Source organism: Danio rerio, chromosome 7 (genome assembly GCF_052040795.2).
Source record: "Danio rerio strain M-AB ecotype USA chromosome 7, GRCz13ab, whole genome shotgun sequence".
Taxonomy (NCBI): Eukaryota; Metazoa; Chordata; class Actinopteri; order Cypriniformes; family Danionidae; genus Danio; species Danio rerio.
Window position 1 is genome coordinate 32,032,152 of NC_141027.1, and position 23,942 is coordinate 32,056,093.

A 23,942-nucleotide genomic window follows, 5' to 3' on the forward strand; every position below is an offset into this window, starting at 1 on the left:
CCGATAGTTGTAAAAGACATGAAACGCTATTGTATTTATAACTCACAGCAACAGTAAACAGTATGCTTGGACCACAGACGACACGCACAGCAAACGAACTGGAAGCAAAGAAAAGGAGAAAAAGTTTAAAAGATCAGTCAACAGACCTGTTTCTCAGATAAACCTCTCCTCTGGTCAGCATCAACAGACATTGTGTTCCCATAAGTCTAAGTTCATTCATTCATTCATTCATTCATTCATTCATTCATTCATTCATTCATTCATTCATTCATTCATTCATTCATTCATTCATTCATTCATTCATTCATTCATTGTTCCATTGATTATTGCCCTAAACAATGAACATAGCAAACAAAATCTGACTGACTTGGATCTTATAGTGGGATTAATTAATCCCTTCATATTAGGCAGGGCATTAATTCAAACAGATTGGCTCTTTTTCTTGTCTTAGTTTTTCTCGTCATGGCTTTGCTTTTGTTTAAGAAAGACTGATTACACACAACTGCATTTCTCATGTCTGCCTGTCTTTCTAGAATATATTCCAAGTTTAAGAAGTAATTCCCCTAGTTTTCCCAAAAGTTTTAAAAATCACTTTTAATGTAATTTCTGTGTCTTTACGTACAGAATAAGTTATGATGATATGGACAGCTGTTTCTTTACTAAAGCTGAAACAAAACAATACAATACTGTTTTGGTGACATAAAGTACCTTGGGCAATATATTCTGTTAAATATGTATTTATTCATTTGTTTTTATTTATTTATAAAAATTTTGTACATTTGTGACTGAGCTTCCCGCCTCACATTCATCCCTGCGTAACTCGTTTTGCTCTTGCAGGTCTTGCTGCACTGCAGACAAACATGTACTAGTTGTCCATGATCGCATGTGGATCAACAATGCTCTCTCCCTCAGGACGCATTGACAAACATGGGCATTTTTGAAGAATGAATGTCTAAAGGTTGACAATACTGTCAGGGGTGAGTATATTTAGTGGAGTATATTTCAAATAAAGATCCTCAAGTCGGATAAAAAAGAGTTATGTTGCTTGGGGATAAGACCCTTGAAGTGGTCATACAGAATAAAATACCACCTCAACTGATGAAAAGCGTACCTCCTCTGAAGGGGTCAGGGTCAGTTCTGAGGACACCACACTGATGGGCTTCTGAATGTCTAAACGCAACATCCAGAACCTCCTTCAGATTAACCCGTCATCACTTCCTCTCCTTTCTCAAAGCTGCATCACTTCATCACTTCAGTCTATTCTTCCTCTCCTCCGTTCTTTCAACGCTCCTACAGTTTTCACAGGCTCCCTGGATGACTCACATGCGGCCCTCTGCACCACCTCTGCCCTCCCCCGTAACTCCAAAACAGAGATACCCAGAACCTCACACTACAGGTCAGTCAGACCACCACAATCAGCTCCTACTTAAGACCACACTCTCATCCGGCACCTTTAATTTTGGCTTAGTTGTACATTTAAGCACCTGAACCGCTGTTAATATTTTCCAGCTACATACACACAGTTTTATATCCATTTATATTTATTAGTCTGCTTAAGTCCAAATGATTTTCTTTGCCAAATGATTTTCTACCAGTAGAATAATTTTAGATATTTGTGTGGTGTAGTGGAGAAAAGTCAGAAAACAATAGCAATATGAAAAAATGGGTGTAGAAACTATTGTCACTCAGAAATTGCTAGTAAATTTTTCTCATAATTACAATGAAATGACATAAATCCATTTAATTAAATAAGGATTTTTTAAAGCAGAAATATAGGAAATAATAAGTAGCATCTGGTATAATGTATTGCAGTAATTTAAGTTTCATTAACAATCATTTTACAACCTCTCTTATGCATTCACTTTTAAAAGTAAAACAATCTTGTGGCATGCGAGATCTCTACTTAATCTTTATGGCTCATTTACAGCGCATCCGGAAAGTGTTCATAGCGATTCACTTTTTCAACATTTTTTATGTTACAGCCTTTTTTCCAAAATGGATTTAATTTATTTATGTCCTCCAAATTCTACACACAATACCCCATAATGAGAATGTGTAAAAAGAAATTGAAAAAATGTTGAAATTGTGGCAAGTTTATAAAAAACCTGAAAAATCACATATACACAAGTATTCACAGGCTTTGCCGCAAAGCTCTACATTGAGCTCAGGTACATTCTATTTTCACTGATCATTCTTGAGATATTTCAGCAGCTTAATTGGAGTTCACCTGTGGTAAATTCCGTTGATTGGACATGATTTGAAAAAGCATTCACCTGTCTATTTAAGGTCCCAGGGTTGACAGTGCATGTTAAAGCAAAAACCAAGAATGAAGACAAAGGAATTGTCTGTAGACCTCCGTAGACAGGATTGTCTCGAAGCACAAGGCTGGGGAAGGTTACAAAAACATTTCTGCTGCGCTGAAAGTTCCAGTGAGCACAGTGGCCTCCATTATCGTGAGTGGAAGATGTTTTGAACCACCAGTACTCTTCCTAGAGCTGGCCAACCATCTAAGCTGAGTGTTCGGAGGAAAAGGACGTTATTGGGGGAGGTGATCAATAACCTGATGGTTACTTTGTCTGAGCTCCAACATTCTTCTGTGGAGAGAGGAAAACCTTAAAGAAGGACAACCATGTGCAGCAATCCACCAATCAGGCCTGTATGGTAGAGTGGCCAGACAGAAGCCACTCCCCGCCTGGAATTTGCCAAAAGGCATCTGAAGGACTCACAGACCATAAGAAAGAAAATTCTCTGGTCTGATGAGACTAAAATTGAATTCTTTGGAGTCAATGCCAGGCGTTATAGTTGGAGAAAAGTAGGCACCACTGATCACCAGACTGATAACATCCTCACAGTGGTGGCAGCGTCATGTTGGGGGGATGATTTTTAGCAGCATGAACTGGAAGACTAGTAAGGATAGAGGGAAAAATTAATGCAGTAATGTACAGAGACATCTCGAATGAAAACCGGCTTCAGAGTGCTCTTAACCTCAGATTGGGGTGACGGTACATCTTCCAGCAGGACATTGACCTAAAGCACACTGCCAAAATATCAGAGGAGTGGTTTCACAACAGTGAATGTCCTTGAGTGGCCCAGCCAGAGCCCAGACCTAAATCCTATTGAACATCTCTGGAGAGATCTAAAAAACAGCTGTACGCCGTCACTTCCCATCCAACCAGATGGTGTCACGGTTGATGATGCATGCGCTCTTTCTGTCATGTTGTCACGTGGGATTGTTTTGTATTCTTTCATGTCCTTCTGTTGTGTGTTGTAATCATGTGATTACAACACAGTACAGAAGTACATGAAAGAATTCAAAACAATCCCACGTGACAACATGACAGAAAGGGCGCATGCATCATCACCCATGACAGATATAGCTTGAGAGGTACTGCAAAAAGGAATGGGCAAAAATTCCCAAAGACAGGTGTGCCAAGCTTGGACATCATATTCAAAAAGACCTGAGGCTGTAATTGCTGCCAAAGGTGTATCAACAAAGTATTAAGCAAAGGCTGTGAATACGTATGTACATGTGATTTTTCAGATTAATTATTTTTTCTTATTTTTAATAAATTTGCAGAAATTACAAAAAATGTTTTTTTTTTTTTTTTTACATTGTCATTATGGGGTATTGTGTGTAGAATTTGGAGGAAATAAATTAACTGAATCAATTTTGGAATGAGGCTGTAACATAAAAAATGTGGAAAAAGTATAATGCTATGAATACTTTCCGGATGCACTGTAGGTAATATCTAGAACTGAGAAATTCATATTCTTGTTGAAACATCAAAATTGAGGTTTTATAAGTTATTAAAGCTTACCAAGCATTTTTTTGTTTTTAGAAGATATCTAATAGATGTCTAATAGACATCTAAACATAGTTGTCTTGGCTAAAACAAGGCTAAATTTGGGCTGTCAGTGCAAATCTAATAGATGTAAAAGAATAAGCCAAAACTAGACTAGTCATTAATAAATAGAAATGAATGACTACACATGAAAAGTCTGTCTAATCTGTCTATTTGACGACTAGTCTAGTTTTGGGCTATTCTTAGACGTCTATTAGATTTTCACTGACAGCCCAAGTTTAGCCTTGTTTTAGCTAAGCTGTCTTTGTTTAGATGTCTATTAAACACACAATTGCTTGCTGGGTTAATAAGACGCCATGTGAGAAGAAGACAGAAAGGTCTATCTTATACCCCTATCCTGTCACATTATGTAAAATTATTTCTCTAGCTAGTTTTATTTCAAACGCAATGTTGTCTTTATGCAGGTCACCTGAGCTCACTTGTTTGTCATGCCTAATTACATTTGTGCTTCGCTCAGTCTCCAAAATCATTATGAGAACTGAAGTGTATGGCAGCCAACAGAATTGCACCGTCAGCATTTTTGAGCCCCCTTCTTCACTCCATTTACCGACCACTATTAAGAGCGGATGGGTCCGCGGGGAATGCCGTATCATTTCTCTGTTTCAATTTGTGTTCCATAAATATCAGTAATGGGGCTCGCACGTCACAACTTACACAGTACCTGGCAGTAAAGATAACCCTCGGCAGTGTGTGTGTGTTCATATGTCGGTAGAAAGATGCATCCTGTCTTTTGTATGGATGAATCTCGCCTTTTGGATGGATTTCTTTACTTAATTTCCCTCATCCTTACTGTTTCCGTTATGAATTCAAACATTAAGAATGCACAACATTCATATTCTGTTCATAAATATACTGTGTTCTCTTAAAAAGGACGAAAAGGACAGATTCAATCAGATGAGTTTATATCCAGACTAGTGGGGGGATTAGGAATTAATGTGGGTTGAATTTTTATCAACCCCCTCCCATACACATTTTGGGACATAATCATGACTTTAAAGACCCAAGTTATGCCCAAGTTCACTCGAACATAAGTTCTTTATTATCTTTATGTAATAATATCACAATGGTCTATTTAGGTGGATAGATTAATAAAAATGAAAATGTACTTATTATTTACTTACTCTAAAGTGGTTTCAAACCTTTCTTCTGTTGAACAAAAAAGAAGATATTTTGAAGAAAGCTGAAAGCTTGTAACCATTGACGTCCTATCTATCTATCCATTCGTCTATCCATCTATCTATCTATCTATCTATCTATCTATCTATCTATCTATCTATCTATCTATCTATCTATCTATCTATCTATCTATCTATCTATCTATCTATCTATCTGTCTGTCTGTCTGTCTGTCTGTCTGTCTGTCTGTCTGTCTGTCTGTCTGTCTGTCTGTCTGTCTGTCTGTCTGTCTGTCTGTCTGTCTATTCATCTCTTTATCTGTCTATCTATCTATCAACAACAAATAAAATATTTTGTAGAAATCTAAAAATGTCTGTCTGTCTGTCTGTCTGTCTGTCTGTCTGTCTGTCTGTCTGTCTGTCTGTCTGTCTATCTATCTATCTATCTATCTATCTATCTATCTATCTATCTATCTATCTATCTATCAACAAAACAAAAAGATATTTTGTAGAAAGCTGAAAACATGTAACCATTGACTTCCATAGTAGGAAAAACAAATACTGTTGAAGTCAGTGGTTAAAGGTTTCCAGCATTTTTCAAAGTATCTTCTTTTGGTTTAACAGAAGAAAAAAACTCAAAGTTTAAAACAAGTAAATGATGCGTAAACAGCATTATTATTATTTATTGGTGAACTATGTCAAATTTGTAAAAACATATGCCAGTCAATCCAATGTTTTTCTTAAATAATCTGTACGGCACTACCAAATCTTATATTCGCCTTATCTGCACACAATGAACTTTTCTGAAGATATCAGCAGAATAGTAACGCCTGTGATTCAAGTTCTACACATCCCAGGTGAATATGATTATGCTTTAAATCCATTGCTTCAGAAAAAAATGGTGCAGAATATGAGAGAAGACTGGCATACTGTTCCTCAGTGCTGAGATCTGGGATTTGATGCTAACACTGCTATTCTTTAGTGGAAAATCTCGAGAATCCTCATGATTTCAATTAGTAAAGCATCTAATGGTTTGTGATCGAGAAGTGCCAATGACTAAATCACACAGGGAGGTGGATCTTTATATTATTATGAGTCATCATACTGTGTTAAAACTTATGATGATGATGTCAAACTCGTGATGACTGCAAGACTGAGTAAAATGTTTCAGGAGTGACTGTGATTGGCTGTGTGCCAAAAGTCTTTTTTAAGCATAAATTATTTTGGGATTCATGCTTTTTATTGGGCAAAATCTGCTCTATTCTAATCTATTCATTTAATTTATCAATGAATGAATGAATGAATGAATATCTATCTATCTATCTATCTATCTATCTATCTATCTATCTATCTATCTATCTATCTATCTATCTATCTATCTATCTATCTATCTATCTATCTATCTATCTATCTATTTATCTATATATCTATCTATCTATCTATCTATCTATCTATCTATCTATCTATCTATCTATCTATCTATCTATCTATCTATCTCTCTGTCTGTCTGTCTGTCTGTCTGTCTGTCTGTCTGTCTGTCTGTCCGTCCGTATGTCTCTTAATCTATCTATCTATATATCTGTCTCTCTGTCTGCCTGTCTGTCTGTCTATCTATCTATCTATCTATCTATCTATCTATCTATCTATCTATCTATCTATCTATCTATCTATCTATCTATCTATCTATCTATCTATCTATCTATCTATCTATCTATCTATCTATCTATCTATCTATCTATCTATCTATCTATCTATCTATCTACCTGCCCGTCCGTCCGCCTGTCTGTCTCTTAATCTATCTATCTATATATCTGTCTCTCTGTCTGCCTGTCTGTCTGTCTGTCTGTCTGTCTGTCTGTCTGTCTGTCATTTTTATTTATGTACTTATTTAAATATCTATTACTTTAAAGCCATCAGATATGTAGGGGACATTTTTAATTGAGATTTTTGGCTGATATGATGTGATTCTTAAAATGCTAGCCAACAAACAAAGACAATCATTACAGTGCTCTGGACCAGTGTTAGGGAAAGTTACTTTTGACAGTTTTTCTCAGTGGCTTTACAAACTGCAAAACCTAGTTGAGCACCTGCAAAAGCGTGTCACTTGCTCAAAATGGATAGCTCATTCTTCAAAACCAAGTATTGATGTCAATGAAAGTGTCAGTGTCATAAGGATGAAAAGTCCTGACACCATTGTTTATGAACAAGATAGTAAAATGGCTTTGTCATGTTTTCCTTGTGACAGTTTACTCCGTTAATTTTTTTTTCAATGCAAAAAAATTATGTATATGCAAAAGCATTTGCAATCTGTTGGAAGGAACGAGAAACTGCTACTATGATGTGCACAAACGACTAATTGTTTTGAGGAATGCATAAACTGTTGTGCAAATGTAAATAGTGTTTGGAGAAATGCAACAAAGCGACTAAGAAAAACTGTAAAAGTAAAATATTACAATGCTGCATTACTTCTTAGAAAAGTAACTAAATGTTTTACTTAGTTACATTTTAATGAAAGTAAAGTGTTGCACTACTTTTTTTATCTGGGCGGTGTTTTTAATTTCTGACAGATGTAAGTTTTGTATAGGTTTTTTTTCAGCAGAAGTGAAATGGGAAGTCAATTAACCTCAGGCTAAAGGAAATGTAAATTCTCATCTGTACAGTTGAGCTCAAACAAACCTTTCAGCTGTGCTGCCTTTCTGCATTGCGTAAAGAATAGGATGCATGAAAAGAAAGTTCAGCAATGAATATTCAGAGTTTGCATTAGTCAGGAATACTGAATCTGTGTCTTTGCCAATGAGACAAGTAAATACACTTTCACATTTAGGCAAGAACTATATTAAATATCACGTTTTTACAAGAAAACACGTTTGCACTTAATTCCTGATCTCTACCTCTTTCTCTCTAAAAAAGAAAAAAATAAAGCAACTCACTTAACTTTTTTGAAAAAGTTACTTAATATTTAAAAGCTAATGTGTTACTTTGCTATTAAGTTGAAAGATGCAATCTGATTACGTAACACACATTGCTTGTAACCCACAGAAATCACAGACATTAATTTTGTAGTGCCTGTACATGCTTTTTTTGACAGTGTTTTTTCGTCAGTGCCAGTAGCTATTGACTTTTTAAAGACTTTATAAACCAATGATCACAGTTTTATCTAAAAAGTCTCATAAGTCGTTTTCAATGAACTGCTTATTGAAATCAGCCACACCTATATCTTGGATGGCCTGAAAGTTACCAGTGTGATAGATACATTTTAGTTTCACCAATGAACCTTTCATTGAAAAGTTCCAAATAGAAACATTCATTCATTTATTCATTTTCTTTTCGGCTTAGTCGTTTATTAATCAGGGGTTGTCACAGTGGAATGAATCACCAACTTATCCAGCATATGTTTTATGCATGCAGAGTATGCCCCTTCAGCCACAACCTATATACTCTTGCATTCACACCCACACATACACTCCGACCAATTTATTAAATTCTCCTTTAGTGCATATCTTTGGACTGTGGTGGAAACCGGATCACCCAGAAGAAAACCCATGCGAACACGGGGAGAATATGCAAACTCCTCACAGAAATGCCAACTGACCCTGTCGGGGCTCAAACCAGCAACCTTCTTGTTGTGAGCCGATCGCCGCTGTGCCACTGTGCCACTATGTCACCCCAAATAAAACATTTTGTTCCTATAGTATGAATAACTTTAAAAAAAAATCTAAATAACCTTTTCCACTTTAAAGAGCCTTTTGTGGAATAGAATTAAAAATGTGTCACCAATTAAATCAGCATTTTACTTCTATTATTGCCTATGGCAACAGTTTCTGGCCAGTAGCACACCAACACAATTTACACATCAACATGACATGGCTAACAGCCAACTGTGAAGCTGCTTGGCAATAGTAAGAAAACATATATGAACAAGCATAAGCACAAACACAAACACAAGTGGTGTAAATTGAGATACCGGTACCAGAGCTTATAACAGAAATCTACAGGGTAGTGTGTAGAAGGAGAGGGGTCTGGATGCAGACCCTGTGAAGTGCAATCTGAGCTGCATCCAATACTTTTGCGCTGACCTAACCCTACCCCTCACAGTGACATCACTCGATTACAATACAATTAGATACGTATTTAAAATAGGCATCATCATATCCCTGTCTGAATGCAAACGCAAATATGCACACACATAAAAACACAAGAACGAATGCATGTTAATTTGCATACCATATGTAATAACAGTAATGTAGGCCAAACAAGCAAAAGTCTTACTGAATTTGTTAATTTTAAACGTTGCTAAAATGTTGCTAATTTGTTGTGACACAGTAATAACAAGTTCAATCACAAGAAAATAAATGCTCCTACTTTAATATTAAGTGGCCTTAATTATGAACTTACAATTTAATTAATTATTTAGTACAATGTACTTCGTTACGTGCATATGTTTTTACATTGTACTGATATTTTGAAAATGATCTGCTTGTAATTACATCTGTAAATAATTCATTTAATTACATTTATATCTACTCTGTTGACTTATTCCTTAACTTAATCCAAACTTAAACCTACACATGCACTCAGACCTGTCCCTAACCTCACCTGTATCCCACTTAATGAGCACCAGAAGTGCTATACAATACTATATGATCTCAATAAATACATTGTACTTAATTTCTGATGTAAATACATAGTAAGGCCACTTAATATAAAGTAGGACCAAACAATTGTGTACTTATGTATTTAGTGCTCTACTAATGTTTAAGCTATATTGGAATTTTTCTTTGTAAAAACTTAAAATTTACATGTTGGGATATATTATGTGTATGTTATTTATTTTGCCCAATTTAAGGCTAAAATATTTTGTGACAATAACCTATGATTTCCCCCAGCCAAATGTTCGAAGCAGCAGTTTATTTGACTAGTCTCATTTGCATGCTTTTCAATAGTTGAGGTTTGTAAGGGCCAACAACAGTGAGGTTTTGTTGATTTGCATTTTGTAGTAGGTGGACATCTAATATTGAGCTGTTCATACAGCCATAAGCAACACTGTTTATAGTTTTGGTGGTAAAATCCTTTGCTAAATGGGCAAAATAGGACAAACAAAAAAAATTAGACAATTAATCTGCTGACATCATTAGGTACCGAAGACATCAAAGACTGTTGTTCTTTTAATAAGGTCTGAGACATGAAAGCTGCGAGTCTCCAGAGTATATGCACTTGCACTGTTTATGTTTTTATTCATCCGGTGAGTCAGTGGCCATTTTCGTTGGCCATTTTAGTTAGAATTTAGTCTCTTGTGGTACTATTGGCAGTTGTAAAAAGTTTTTTTTTAACACAGTTCATTTTTCTAATTAAGACATGACACTGTGAAAGAGAATTAAATAAATTAAATAAACGATTGCTCATTTGTTGTACTACTAACCTATAAAACCTATAAAAAAAATAATGATTCCTTAAAGAAATGTTTACCCAAAGTGACAAATTTTTTCAAACCCATATTACTTTCTTTCTTCAGTGGAAAAACAAATAAGAACATTTGAAATAATATAATTCTTGTGATAGGATGCAGCTGGAAGGGCATCTGCTGCATACTGTAAAACATACGTTGGATAAATTGGCAGTTCATTCCGCTGTGGCGACCTCAGATTAATAAAGGGACTAAGCCGAAAAGAAGATGAATGAATGAATTCTCTTTTGCACTGAAATGGAGACTGAATTTTCAAGCTTTGAACAGCAAAAGTATTATAAAAGAACATAAAGCTGATGTTGTGACGCACTGTTTTAGGTCACCTTGAAAAATTCATGACAGTTCATGAGAGAAGCAACTGTCTGATTTGTTTTGTTAAGTCAAATCTGTTCAATGAATCACAAAGGATACATGAAACCAGATACAGAGTGCATTTCCTGAGCAACAAAATTACCTGTTACCATAGTACAGTGTTGGAGAATCTAAATTGTAGATCCATTCTTTAAGCCACTTAGGACTGCCATTATTGACATCACACAGTTGGTGGAGTAATAATTTCTGTTAATTAACCAGTTTAAGATGAAAATGATGTCAGGTTATTACTGTAAATAATAAAGCTTCCATGAACAACCTTTCAGTAAATGGAACCAGTGTAAAGAATATTTTAATAATCTAAAACAACTTTTTGTACTTTAAAGAAACCTAATGTCAGGGTGTCCGCAGGGTCTTAAAAAGTAATAAAAGTTGATAAATCAATGTAGAGAAACTTAAGGCCCTTAAAAAGTCTTAAATGCTATATTGCAAGGTATTGAATTTTATATCATTTTTGATTATGCAATGTATGGTTGTATGCTAAAGTTTGCCTGTATTAGTTAAAGTTTTAGTTTTGGATTAGTTTCTTACATTAATATTTAGTAAATATACTGTAAGTTCAAACCTCACTAGTGTTTCCAGTTGAAGTGGTTGTAGGTCTTAAAATGTATGGGAAAAGTCTTTAAAAAGGTCACAAAAGGTATTTAATTATACTCTCTGATTCCTGTATATACTCTCAATGTGCCATTTGTGTAAGTTACTTTATGATTCCTTTGATATCACAAAAACAAAAATATTCAGCATTTGTAATGACAGTTTCCTTATGTCGTTACACTTTGCTGTTGTGGTTTAGAGTCTGTACTCATAAACGCCCTACATTTTAAGTGGAATTAAATCTATAATTTCTACTTCATTGTAGCTTGCTAAATTTCCTCAATTCCTACACAGCCACACACAAAAATCAGGCCTGTAGCCAGGGGGGGTTGGGGGGGTTCGAAAGACCCACCCCCTCACTGACAAAGTCCAGACCTTGATCTCTATATGAGCTTATATGAGTCCCATTTTTGACAGTTTGCTTTCATAAATTGTGAAAATAATCGATAGAAAAAGGGTTTAAGACAAATAAATTCTTTAATTCTTCAAATTTACAAATTACTGAGAAAATGAGCTGGCCAGTTTATCATTTATCTACAGTTTAAATATGTTTTTAATTCGTTTTTTTAAAAGTTTTAACAGATTCTTAATTGTTTTCCTAATGATGTATGGTAATAAATAACATTCATTCATTTTCTTTTTGGCTTAGTCCCTTTTTTAATCTGGGGTCGCTACAGCGAAATGAACCGCCAACTTATCCAGCACCTGTTTTACTCAGCGCATGCCCTTTCAGCCGCAACCCATCTCTGGGAAACATCCATACACACTCGTTCACACTTATACACTACGGACAATTTAGCCTACCCAATTCACCTGTACTGCATGTCTTTGGACTGTGGGGTAAACCGGAGCACTCGGAGGAAACCCACGCAAACGCAGGGAGAACATGCAAACCAGCAACGTTCTTGCTGTGAGATGACAGCTCTACCCACTGTCACCTAATAAATAATATGAAAAAGTAAATTTATTCTTTATTCAAAATGTTTAATTAAAAGTTCTATATACACAACAATATTTATAATATTGTTATAGCTTACAGTTTAAATGCACATTTCTAAATAAACATTTTGTTGTAAAATAATATGATAAGCACTATGATTACCATCTGACAAGCTAACGCAGCAAATATTAATGCCTAAAATGTCTCAAATGTTGTATTTGAACCTCATAATTTAATAAAAATTGAGGAGAATAACTGCAAAAATCTGTACTTTTTGAGTAAAAAGAACCACCCCTTTCAATTGGCTGGTTACGGGGCTGTATATATATAGTGTGTGTTCAACAACTGTTCTGCTTTATTCCTGTACTTTATTCAGACCTCTGCAGTAAATTCTAATAAAACATGTGCTCCATGGAAGAAAAAAACATCAATAAATATAATAAAATTTATTTGCTTATTTATCAATTAAAAGAACAAATATGAGGACAAGATCTTCCTCCTAACATTCATTAGCCACTAAACTATTGTTTTTGTTCGAGTGGAGTCACAACAATGCACCGCTTGCCTTGCACTGTAATATAATGCAAATTGTCAGACGGTTTTGTTGCATCATCATTTGCAACTTACCATTAAGAGTGGACATAATGGAAGTGGCATATTAGCGACTTGCTTGACTTGATTTGTTATTTGGGCCCGGCTGTTATTGGGCCTGTAAGTCAGTTTTGACACTGAGCAAACGAGTGTGCTTGGCTTGATGCCACTTGTTTCTGTTACTGTACATGTTCATCCCCTTGTGCTTGGTATGCAGAAAATCAAACACACAGACATAAATGCCATCCTCCCCTTAACGCTACTATAATAGACAGCTCGCACAATAGTCTAAAGCAAGTCCATTAAAGAGAATAAAGGCTGTGGTTGCTGAAAGCCAGGGAATTGTTACTAAAACACTAAAAGAGTGGGATTTCTTCCCTGTTGATCTGTTAGGGATATCCTACTCCGAATGCTTCTTTCTATACATCAAAGAGCTGCCGCAAATAAAAGCATGCTTGTCGAGGGCGAACAAACTGCCTCCTTTGTGCCGCCTCCCAGCCAAACTCAAGCAACACAAAGCAGTTGGATGTAATAAACTGCAAAAAGAAGCCCGGCACTATTTAGATGACATGCTTTGCTCTGGTGCTTGGCTGCGCACCTTTGTCTGCCTCTAGCTGGGACCGACATATGATATTACTCCATCGAAATCCTCTTAGACTCCTAGAAACTGGGTTCGATTACAGCCAGCCCCCCCGTACCTTTCCTTTGGTTCTTTTCTTCCTTTACACTAAGTAAAGTTGATATCTGTCTGATAAGACAGAGACTTAACGCTTCAGCTTGAAGCCTGCGGCTGTATAGTAGGGAGTGGTTTGCAGATTCAGGATATTTTCCAATATTCATTCATTAATTCATTTTCTTTTTGGCTTAGTCCCTTTATTAATTCGGGGTCGCCACAGTGGAATGAACCACTGACTTATCCAGCACAGCGGATGCCTTTCTAGTTGCAATCCATCTCTGGGAAACATCCATACACACTCATTCACACTAATACACTACAGACAATTTAGCCTACCTAATTAATGTCTTTGAACTGTGACTGAAACCAGAGCACCCGGAGGAAACCCATGCGAACACAGGGAGAACATGCAAACTCCACAGGTGACAGCACTACCTACTGCGCCACTGCGACACACAGTTTTCCAATATAATAAACTCAATTGTGTGTTAAATTAAAGCATATAAAGTATGCTGTGGCTTGATGAATGAGAGGATAAGGCCAATACAGTATTTACAGTCTTCGCTCATTCATTTAGATGCATATAGACAAGTTTTTACAAAGTGATAGGGAATGTTACTGATTTTTTAAGATTTCAATTCTTTAGAAGCATTTCCTGCAAACCTTTGTCAAAATCCAGTTTATTCAAGAAAAAACGTAGATAGCATAGTAAAGATTTTTTCGAACAATATTTTTTTTGAATGATGAACATTTTCTAATTCTTCTGATTCTGATTCTTTCTGAGATTGTTGTTATTTTTATTTATTTTTATTTATTTTTAACAATAAAACTGTAATAAAAGTTTAGAAAAAAGTTCAGATTAATTTGAAAAAACGCTATCAGCTCAATAAATTTTTTTGTACTGTAATTTACATGAACAATATATACAGACAATATATCCCTGCAGGCACAGGACATCAACATGATGTCATATTGATGTTGTACCCCAACATACCCCAATGACATAGGGACGTTGGATTTTGTTTGGACCTGAAAATCGGGTTGACGTCAGGACCCAACGTCATTAAGATGTCAATGTCTAACGTCCAACCTGAAATCAACCTAAAATCAACCAAATATCAACGTCTAATCATGTTACACCTTGACGTTGTGTGGACATTGCCAATATGACATCTATCAGACACAATGTAAACACAGCCTAAAATCAACCAAATATCAACACAATTTGACAGCATTATTGGACGTCAAAAAATCATGACCTAAATCTAACCTAAAATTAATGTATTATGATGTTCATGATTATCATTAATTAATTTTTTAAATTATTTCTTTTTACAGAAATCACTTTTTAAAAACACTTACTTCAGTTTGAAATCCAAAACTTGTTATAACAACTAAAGTTAAAGAGAAGTCAAGTTCAATTAATAACTTGGGGTGGTTGAAAGACCCCCACACTGACAAAGGTCCAGAATTTGTCAGATTCATGAGCTCATTTGTCCTAATTTGACTGCTATGCCATCATAAATTGTGAAAATAACTAATTGAAGAATGCTTTAAGACCAAGCAAAATGCCATGTTGGCTGTCGCTTCCGTGCGACAGTTGAATGTGCTGAATGTGCTGGCCATTTTGTTATTTGCCTATTAAGTGACAAAAGGCTACAGTTTTTAATTCAAAACTTTAACAGATTCCTTTTTTTTCTAATGATATATGAAGTAATACATTTGTATCTTAAAATAAGTTTTGTTTTCATTCTTTCATTCATTTTCCTTTTTGGTTAGTCCCTTTATTAATCCGGGGTCGTCACAGCGAAATGAACCGCCAACTTATCCAGCAGGTTTTCAGGCAGCGGTTGCCCTTCCAGCCGCAACCCATCTCTGGGAAAAGTATTGTATTCATATTTCCTTATTCTAAACGTTTTAGAAATGTTTTTTGACATCAAAAGTTGTACAGCTACTCCAGCAAAAAATAGTGCTTAAAATGTCACTAAAATACAATATTTAAATTAAGGTCAACTTTTAAAGAAAAAATAACCATCCCTTTCGCCAGGCTGGCTATGGGCTTGCAATATTATTAAAGTAATTTATATCCATCCTATTCTTTGTGTACAGGCGAGCACAGCTATTTGAATCTCTTTGACTCAAGATGTCTGATGTCATCAAAAACAGATCGTTCCGCTGCGTGGTTGCAAACTGATATTTTTTCTTATAATATTATCCTACTTTGTCTGTTTAGTCATGCAAACACTTGTTTGTAGACTAAGTAGTTTGACCATTTTTGCCGTTTATTTCTACTCATTTCATTCATAACTGAATCCGAAGTTCTAAAACATTTGCAAAAACAAGCGCACTTCCGCATTGAAGAATAAGGTCAATAGAGTTTGACCAAAAATGATAACGATGACAGGATATATTTATTATTTCAATTAAAAATGCTAAAATCATAATAATAATGTGAACACTATCTGAGGCTTCTTGTATGGCAGGTTTAATCGGCTGGAAGAGCCGTGCAAGTCTCTCATTAGCTCTTCATCTTACTACCAGTGGGTAAAAAAGCTGCCTTTCATTCAAAGAGAGGCTTGATTTGGAAGGGCATTGAGGGGCAGATATGCAATCTGTCCATCTGACCGCATACATATCTCACAAAGATACCTGGACGCATGCAGCATTTCTGCCGTGTTTGTGAGGAGAGAATAAAACAGCCTTAAAGTGATGTTATGACTCATCCCCAGGGTCATTTGCTCTCGCTGCAAATGAGAGTGGGTGTCTTACTAACTTGCAGTTATAAACTGGATATTGTTTTCATTATTCTACGGCTATATTTGGTAAAGGAGGAGAGAAGGCAGCAGAGAAAGTGAGAGAAAGACAAAAGAAAGCCTATAAGAGCGTTCGCATTAACAACGTTTTCGCACATGTTTCTTCTTCAGATAATGTTTATCGTCAAGCCTTTGCAAATGTCAGCCCGTCGTGACGGGATGAACGTTTGCCCTTGGATTCTGACGCCAGGGGTTACCTAATCAACAGCGCTCCTTTGTGACTCAGTCAACTGTATTGCACAAACAACCAAAAAAATGAATGACCCCTATAGGTGAGAACACCACAACAAAACATCAAATCTTCAGAGAGGATCTCCGCGGTAATAATCAAATCCAGAGTCCACATTACATGCCGTTTTTCATTTCACTGTCAAACTTCAGGACGTGTTCACCCTCAGGATAAGGCTGTAGCCATGGTTTGATGTGAATGCCATGGCAACGCAATAGGCGGCCTTTAGGTGTCCTCACAATAAGAGCGAGGTCGTCAGGCACTGACTCATCAACACCAGTGCCATACATTCACTCTGTCTATTGACCCCAACACTCTTCAATAAAAACTTGCCAGCAAAAACCAAAGAGGCGATGCCATAGAGGAACACTTTTCAGTACCATCCAAGAATGCTTTGGTGAAAAGAAAAAACATCTTTCATAGTCTAATCTCATAGTTAAAGGAACTATTGTGGAATCAAAAGGTGCTTCAGGAACTGTTTATGCTGATAAAGAACCTTTATTTTAAAGAGTGTACAAGACGTACACTCAAGTTTATCAGCATTGTAATCCGGAGGGAAATTGAGTACATGAGTGGGAAGAATAATATAAATAAGCATAGAAAATGATCTAATTTAGTTTCATCGCTTTCTCATTTTCCTCCTGCGGTTTATTACAAATGATTCTTCAAGCAACCTTAGACTCCTAAAAATAGCTTGGATTTTACAGGGATGCCATTGATCAACTATTCTGGCTTGTTAAAAAATGTTAAATGACAAATTTCAAAACTGAAAGAAGTCTGTTCAGTATGAAGAAACTTTTGCAAGCTTAAGCGGTCTTTTGTCTCTTTTTATGCTTTAACAACCAAATGGATGCTTAAGTCTATTTAACTGAATGTATTGTAATTATGTCACAGCATCGATGCTGTAAAAGGAACCTCATGAAATTAAAAATAATTTCACATTAAAGTCGCATTAAGCTTTCATCATTGGCTAAAAAGCACTAGCTGTGCATATAGCACATTAATGCCAATAAAGTACTAATATATTTAAGATTGTAAGAGTCAAAAATACAAAGGTGTGCACATCTTACAAAGAGGCTCGATTTTAAGACAAAAAAGGCAAATATAGCAAACAAGCAAATAAATAAATGTCTGCACACTGAAATGAATGCTCCAGAAAATATAAAAAAAAAATAGACCATCGAGTCTTCATCAACTGTTTATAAAAAATAAGTGGTCAGTTTAATTAGATAATTATTATAAATAATAATAATAAATTCAAAATTTATTTTAAGAAATACTAATCAGCACCCATTACCAAACCACCACTCAAATACCCAAATAACTCCTTAATAAAGTAAATAAGTAAATAAAGAAAGAAAAATTTAGTACAGCTAAAAACAAACAAACAAACAAACAAACAAACAAACATAAAAAAAAACAAAAAAAAAAAAAAAAAACGGTTCATCACCCAAATATACACTACTGGTCAAAGGTTCAGGGTCAGTTTTTTTTTTCTCAAGAAAATGATTCCATTCATCAAGGCGACATTTATTAAATGCAAAAAAAATTTCAATATTTATAAAAAAATAAATAACTGCTTGCTTATTGTATGGTTTCAAATGAAATGATTACTCTAGTCATTATTGCTTTTATTACTACAAACATTAATAACAAAAATATTAATAATAATAATAATAATAATAGTAATAATAATAATTAATATTAGAGTTATTTCCGAAGGATCATGTGAATCTGAGGACTGGAGTGATAAAGCTGAAATTAATTTATAAAATCACAGAATAATTTATTAAATTAAATGATAAACTACTTTTGAACAGTTATTTTATAGTGCAATAACATTTCACAAATTGTACTGTATTTTTGATTGAATAAATGCAGCCTTGGTAAACAGGATATGCTTATTTTAAAACATTTAAAAATCCTACTGACCCCAAACTTTTGACCATTAGTGTAAATACAGAAATCATCACTAGTACTTAAATACAAAGCATCACCTAAACTCTCAACAAATACATGAATATATTAAAATAAATAAATAAATAAATGAAAAAAATGGATTAGATAATATTTTTTTTTATATAAATTATTTATATAGTAGTTTTTTTGTAGGTTTGTGTATACCAATAAAAGTGTAATCATAACTACGCACACCACTTTTGCCCTTCAGGTGATCCATGCACCGAATACAATCACCTGTCATGCGATGGGATATTGTGGTGTTTCTGCAGCTTTGGTTTGAATATATTTGAATGGAAGCTGCATTGTTTTCACTCTGCGCTTGGCCTCTTGCTGCCCTGTGATGTACCCACACAACTTTTTTACTTGCAAGCTTTGTGTTCGCTACACTCGGACAACACATTGATCAATCAAAACAGCAACATTTTCCTTATTCTCTATCTGAAAATCGCTGAATGACAAACTTGAAGTTTTTTCCTTGCATCTGTTTCTGTATGTGACCTCTAAAGAAACTACTGATTACATCCGAATGCTAAAATGTCCGAATGTCTTACCTCGATGCTGTGTTGTGCTGCTATGTAGTGTTGGACCGGTGGTCCCATTTGACTAGGTCTGATTTCGGAAAAGGCGCCAGATCCGCAGATTCTCTCCCTGCTCCAGGAATTTTTGATATTCGTCTGAGTGGCGGAGCTTGCAGGGAGCATTAGGGATCGGGTCGCTCTCCCACGTCCCCTGCTTTACATTTCAAATCTTAGCTTATCCAAGGATTTCCATACCATCTATTTGAATATTTTCCACTCTGAAAGCTAGGAATTAGTGTGCTGAAACACTCCTGTTTCATAATCCTTCATATGACACTCACAGTCTTTGCGATAATAGATGCTCCTCGTGTGGAGAAAGAAAATTCACAAATGAGATTCTAATGAGATCTCCACTTGTTTCTCATAGAAAGCAATGAGAGTTCTCTGAGAGTATACTGAGATTTGAGTTTGAGAAAAACTTCAGCAAAAGTTCTTCGATTTGTCAACATATCTGCGTTTTCTTTGATTATTTCAACATAAATTTAGCGTCTTATTAAGTTTCTTGAAACAAGCAATGCAGCTTTTCAAGCACAATTCAGTTTTGTAAAAATGGGAAATTATTTTGTGAATAAAAGTACTGTTATTTTAATTCCTTAGCTTTAAGATTTAAGAAGAAATAAGTCAATAAATATAAATTCATCATTCCATTTATAGGTGGCATGGTGGCTCAGCGGTTAGCATTGTTGCCTCACAGCAAGAAGGTCGCTGGTTCAAGTCCCAGCTGGGTCAGTTGGCATTTCTGTGTGGAGATTGCATGTTCTCCCTGTGGTAGCATTGGGTTCCTCCGGGTGCTCTGGTTTCCCACACAGTCCAAAGACATGCGCTAGAGGTGAATTGAATGAACCGAATTGGCCGTAGTGTATGAATATGTGTTTGAATATGTGTGTATGGGTGGTTCCCAGTACTGGGTTGCGGCTGAAAGGGCATCTGCAGTGTAAAACATATGCTGGAATAGTTGGCGGTTCATTCTGCTGTGGCGACTAAACCGAAGGAAAATGAATGAATGAATGATTTTCTGATTATTTTGCGTGTGAAGAAACTGGTTTATCCACAACTGAATTTTGAAAAAAAAAAAAAAAGTCTTAATAGTCTTGGTCATTATGGCAAAAATATTTGGTTACACTTGACGTGAAGGGTGTGTTCATAGGACTGTCGTGACACTTTTATAATCATGATGTAATGAATATGAAAGAGATTTATTGCATGTCATTATCATTAATTGTCACGCAAATGAATTGTCACTTGCTATGACAACTTGAAAATAGCAAGACAACAAAACTTGTCATAAATCTGTCATAAACATGATTGCCATGAGGCCATTATAATTGTGTCAAGAATAATTTTCTGCCCACTTTTTCAGTGGGACAAAGTGAATTTGTCATTAAAATTTCTCATTTAAAGTGTCAATACTATCAGTTTTGTTTATGGCAGTGTCATTAATATTAATGACATTAAATGACAAATTTATTTTGTACTACTGAAAAAGTGGGCAGTCAAAACTTTGAGGTCAAGATATATAATGACGCTGCTGTAGAATTCATGACACTGACATAATGGCCTCATGAAAATCATGTTTACAGATTTATGAAAAGTTATGTTGTCTTAATAATGTTAATTTTGTATGAAAAAGACTGTCACTTATGATGTATGTTTATGTCAAATGGTCTTAACAAAAATATCTCAAGCAACATCACCTTTATTTTAAAATGACATAACTGAGTGAATGACACTTAGTGACTTTGTCATATGCATGCACATTTTACTCATATTCATGACTTGTGTTGTAATAATGAAGGTTTAATTACAGTCTTATAAAAACCTCCTTTAAGTAAAGTCTTACCAAATTGTCTTCTATTGGAATTTAAGGAGAATCATCAACATATCTATAAAATATTATCTATAAAATTGTCCATGAACAAACTCTCTGACTTGTCATCCACAATTTTATTTGTAAAAATGTTTTATTATTTTGACATACTTTTTTATGCCAACACTTTCAACTAGAATTTATGGAGAAACATCAAAAAAAAATTATGACTATTTTTTAATAAACTCCTTTTATTAGGTGTATTTAAAAATGATTTTTATTCCAGAGCAATTTAAGAAATGAAATCAAGATTTCAATCTGACAACTGTTTCTTAGCAAATTATGCACAAACTACTTTGCATGCTAAATGTTTAATTTATTTGCTTCTTTTTGTATTAAAAACATATTTTATTTCTTCCTAATTAATTTATATAGAATCTATAAAATGTTATTAGAATTTATGAAGAATGAAGTCTTTGAAATTATTACAAGATCAGATCAACTTTACACAGTGAAATTCTCACTTTCAGCATTTTCTTACTTTGTATGCATGTAAACACAGCATTGAGGTTACAAAAGGAAATAAAAGGTGATTAATCTGCATCAACATTACTTTGTTGGTGTCCGGCTTTTCTAATATAGTCATAGACTGTCTTTATATAGCAAGCCATTGTCCTTTTTGCAGCGATTTCATAATTACTCACCCAGTTTCTACCAGATAATGCATCATGAGGATTGTTACAGGCACACCTGCTTGTGGTTTGCATAATGATCAATCCGCCCCTGCAGGAGCTCCATGCAGACAAAGACCAGCATTTCATTTCATGACCTTTAACCCAATGCAGATCCTACATGCAGTTTTAATGCAGCAGTGTTTAAAAGGATTACATTTTAGTGATTAAATGGGATATAAATATATATTTCAATAAGGTAAACGTTATCACTTTAATACAATGTGTCTAAATTGGTGTTTAAATATGCAAATGAGGCATAATTAAATTGAAAATGTGCTAATTTATATTTGTGTCGAGCACAAAAATCTAAACGTTGGATGAAGTCATGTTTAAAATTATATTTTTGACATTGTTTTTATAGAGGGGATTTTGTGAATTTCTTTTTGTTACTCCTTAAGTAAGAAAATACTTTCAACAGCCACAAAAATTAAATTTTTTACAAACTTTGGTAGAATAAAATGTAAATAATTGGGCAAAATATTCATGAACAAATTCCCCTGTAATAAAACATCATAGATATGAATAAAGCTTTGAAGTTTGATGCATGTAAGTGTTAGCAGTACCATCCCCTTTACATTAACAACAGTGTGTGTAATGTAAAACTTATCATGCAAATTAAAGATTAAAGTTCTAAAATGTATGACTTATAAACAGCGACGATTGACCAAACGAGGAGTTTTGTTGTTTTAAACTGATTGTAAGATATTCTTAATAATATTATTTCAGTTTATATAAAGAAGCTCATGTAGTTAGACCACATAAGGTAAACAAAGTGTATATAAAAAGGTACATTTATATTTAGTCAATCAAACAGTTGCTGGTAGTCAATGACTTACATTGTCTGATAATTAACTGTCCCTTTTAATTTCACGGTTTTCTTAAATATTACATGCTTAAGATTGTTAATGGTTGGTGGTTATTAAAAAGCATTTTCTCAAATTAAAAATACATTTAGATCTATTTATTTACAATTTGACCACTGAGTGTATTTAAAATATTAAATAAACAAGTTGATTAAAAGCAAGAAAACATACAATTAAAAACATATTTTGTAAATTCTTTACATTAAAATGAGTTTAAACGTTCTTTATTTGTTTCTATTTTTGTAACCATAAATCAATGTTTATCAAATCAAAATAACTTACCTCAAGTACTTTTCTCTGATTGAAATAATAAAATAAAATAATACTGACCTCAAAAAATATATTTTTAAATTAAAACTGCCTTAATTTTAGCCAAAATAAACCAAATCAGACTTTCTCCAAAATAAAAAAAAAACATTATTGTAAATACTGTGAAACATTTCTTGCTCTGTCAAGTATTTATATTCATTCACTCATTCAATTTAATTTCGGCTTAGTCCCTTTATTAATGAGGGGTCGCCACAGCTTAATGAACCGCCAACTTATCCAGCATATGTTTTATGCAGCGGATACCCTTCCAGCTGCAACCCATCACTGGGAAACACCCATACACTCTCATTCACACACAAACACTACAGCCAATTTAGCTTACCCAGTTCACCTACAGCACGTCTTGGACTTGTTGGGGAAACCGGAGCCCCCGGAGAAAACCCACTCTAACACAGGAAGAACATACAAACTCCACACAGAAATGTCACTTGACCCAGCTGAGACTCGAACAAGTGACCTTCTTGCTGTGAGGCGACAGTGCTACCTACTGTGCCACCAATATATATATATATATATATATATATATATATATATATATAGCCTTTGTTCTTGCTAGTTCTCTGAATACTCGTTGCTATCATGGGCATTTTCTGCAACTCCTGTTGAGGCCATTATTGAGTCAGCCTCTATTTCTGGGCCAGTCTCAGGTGTTCCTGCTAATCAAATCTCACTTATTCATTATCTTCATCCTTTCAGGTTTCAACTATTATCATCCTGCTATTTCTTTTCTTCCTCCCCGTTGCTTTCACCTTCAGATTGCCTTGAAGATTCAGCTTATTTGTCTTTTTAATTTTAAACAGTGCATTCCTTTTGTTCCTGCACCGGTTCACCTCAACACACTTTACCATCTGATTAGGACTTTCAAATTGTTGCTTTTTTACATTAATAAGATATTAGAAGTTTAGGAGTCGATGGTTAGATTAAAAGATTATGTTACAATAAGAGATTAAGTATAAGAAGGTGATACGATGAGCCATGCCAAGCCTTTTTTTAAAACTTCATTAATGGTGCA

General features: G+C 34.8%; 1 long non-coding RNA gene across 4 annotated transcripts in view; it reads left to right on the forward strand.

Moving 5' to 3' along the window:
* LOC103911387 (uncharacterized) overlaps window positions 1–23,942 on the forward strand; it is a 53,307-nt gene that overhangs the window by 11,480 nt on the left and 17,885 nt on the right. For 2 of the 4 annotated variants that reach the window (XR_015495781.1, XR_015495783.1), the window contains exons 4-5: window positions 838–977; window positions 1,297–1,396. This is a non-coding gene — a long non-coding RNA (uncharacterized LOC103911387). The remainder of the gene's footprint in view (window positions 1–837; window positions 978–1,296; window positions 1,397–23,942) is intronic. The other 2 variants (XR_015495780.1, XR_015495782.1) reach the window with 1 other exon arrangement.